This window comes from Anastrepha obliqua, chromosome 6 (assembly GCF_027943255.1).
Source record: "Anastrepha obliqua isolate idAnaObli1 chromosome 6, idAnaObli1_1.0, whole genome shotgun sequence".
Taxonomy (NCBI): domain Eukaryota; kingdom Metazoa; phylum Arthropoda; class Insecta; order Diptera; family Tephritidae; genus Anastrepha; species Anastrepha obliqua.
In genome coordinates this window covers 33,485,466-33,488,443 of record NC_072897.1, presented here as the reverse complement: position 1 = coordinate 33,488,443, position 2,978 = coordinate 33,485,466, and positions in this window count along the sequence as shown.

Here is a 2,978-nt window from a genome sequence, read left to right as displayed (position 1 = left end):
CCATGGATATTAGAATATTTTCTCATCAATATGTGTATGTAAGTAGTTCAGATTTGACTGAAGAGATTAAATATAGGAATGCATATTCATATGATTGCCATTATGGCTGTTTTACATATAAATTAATTCAAATGAAGTATTAATAATGTTATATAGAAAATAAATTTATAAAAATCAGGTATTAGAAAAACCTGAATACACTATTTTAAATCAATTTCAATTAAACCAAATATAAAAAATGAAATAAAAATATCGAACAAAAAACTGGGCACAGGACTTGAACCTGAGTCAAATATGAGACGATGTACTGCATATACGACACGCGCTAATCTACAATTATTAATGATCTTTTCTAAATCACTCATTTATTCGATTCGCAGTTTTATATGCACATATTCTGCGTTAGTTGAAAGTTTGTATGTGTGTATGCGCGTTTGGCTTTCTGGACGGATATTAGAATGATATTTTCTCATCATTATAATTTGGATTTGATGAAATAGATTATAGATATATGTACATATTTTCTGTTTTGATTGATTTATATAAAAGTCAGGTCATATCCAGTATGAACTATTTTATACCGAAAAGAAATTTCCATTTATAAAATACAAAAAAAACAGTATTTTAAAGAAATTTCCTGGTTTGAATTGTAAAAAAAAAAATGTGTAAGAAAAAAAAATGTCTTCAGGACTTGAATCTGAATTATATATGTACGTGCCAAAAGACAAAACGAATAATTCCGCCGACTTTAGCTTCTGCACCACAAACTAACTGCCGCGCGGCCTTCTTAATCGCAAATTTATTCGCTTCGATTTCCTTAGTAGTGCGCCGAAAAATGTTATGAACTTCCTCAGTAGTTTGGTAAACGCAGAAAATATCTGAATTCTTGTCCTAGCGTGGTAAGTAAATATAGAAACCCTCCACTCGCGTCATTCGCGTGGTAAATATCTGCAATTCCCCACTCGTGAAGATAGTTGAATTTGAAATGACCTTATTATGAATCTATAAATCTGTGGTCATAAGCAATAATCGCCTAAGTCGACTTAAGAAAGAAATGAATTATGTATACTAGCATATTCAACTAATAAAACTGTATATTTACGCGAAGTTCCTATCACTCTAACTATTTTTTTAGTGTAAATATTAATAAAAACATATTAGCCTAACTCGCAACGAAGCGCTATTGCATTTACTATATGAATCTAAGTATACTTAAGAAGATGGTCAATTACAATAATGTTATATTTAAATGGCCTATAATAACTTAAGTTGTTTTTGCACCTAAATTTTTTTTAAGTTTGTCATACACAAGAGAGCTGACATAAGAGCCAAAGTGAAGGTGAGTGTTTATTACAAATTGAAAATATATATAAGCATGCACTATCTCTTCAAAAGTTGTTAATGCATTTTTGTTGTGAGTTTTTAAGAGAGCTATATCTTCATACGCGACAAATGCGAATGACATATGCTCTTATTCTTTTTGCAAAGTGCAGTTAAATTGGTATGCCTAAAGCGCCATTTTAAAATCATTTGAGTTAAGCAATTTCCTGTGATTAATGCAGAGGTTATAAGAGGTCAGAAAAAAAAAGTTTCGGTAAAATTGAATATTTTCTGAACTAAAAAAATTTAATAAAGTAATTAATAAAAATATTTAAAATTAATGAATTGGAAAACGAAGTAAATGTAACAGGTAAGATTGAACAAACAAAAAGCTTTGCTAAGTTGCTTAAATTTTTGCAATTAATAGGTTATGATGAAAGCAGTCACATCTCGTTTTTAGAGGGCAGTGGGGCTGATTTATTAACAAATGTTTCTAATACTCCACTATGCAGTGAGAATGAGGCAGATAAATCAAATTTACAGGAAAATCTCCGTTTTGACAGTGATGACTCAGTCCTAGATTCCGACTATGAGGACTCAACTTCTACTAATAATGGAAATAGTAGCAATTTAGATGATGATGAACTGCTCAACGAGGCCCGACTACATCCCAAAGAGCTTATTCGAGGAAACAATCATGCACAAGACCGAACTTGGGAAAAGCATACGCTAATGTAAAGAGGGTTGTTGTGTCGGAGAGAAAATTGAGACCTCTTATTATTGATTGTCGCATGAAGTGCAAATCAAAGGTTCCGCTTGCATTTCAGAAAAGCATTTTTAATAAATATTAGTCGTTGGGTACGTACAATCAGATAATTTTTTTCATTGGTTCCTTAATTGAAATCAACGACAAAAAACTTAATATATGCAAAAACACCCTGAAAGGCCACGTGAGCAAAAATTTCAGGCTGCTTATTATGTTGAGTTTGAAGGCCAAAGAGTGCAGGTATGCCAAAAATGCTTCCTACAGTGTTTTGATGAGAGTGCCAGTTTCGTCAAAACTGTTTTGAAGAAGAAATTACACTATCCTAACAGTGACTTTGTTGATAAGCGTGGATCAGGTGGAGGAAAAAATATACTTACGGATGATAAAGTTCAACTTGTAAAGGACTACATAAACAGCTTTCCAAAATACGAAAGTCACTATACCAGGAGAGATACAAGTTGCCAATACTTACATGCAGTATTATCCCTGGCCCAAATGTATACTTTGTTTTGCGATAAATACAAAGCCAACGTAGTTAGTGTTTCCTCATACAGTGGTATTTTTAAAAGTAAGTTGCATCTTTAAGGCCTTTCTACACGATATGGTTTGTACATATGACTTGTCATTCTTTCTACACTCACGTATTGTCGTATGACTTCCAATGCTTTAAGTAGTTCAATTTATTTGCTTTTTTCTTACAATAAATAAATAACTGCAAAAAATGTTGCCAACAAATTAAGGAATAGGTTAATGTAGTTATGTGTCAGGCGAAAATAGAATCGTTTCTATTTTGTATCTGCAGCTTTCTAAAAAGACATATACATATGACAAAACATATAGTGTAAGAAGCCTTTTACGCTTCTTATAATTATTTAGTTAAAAAGTGTTTTAC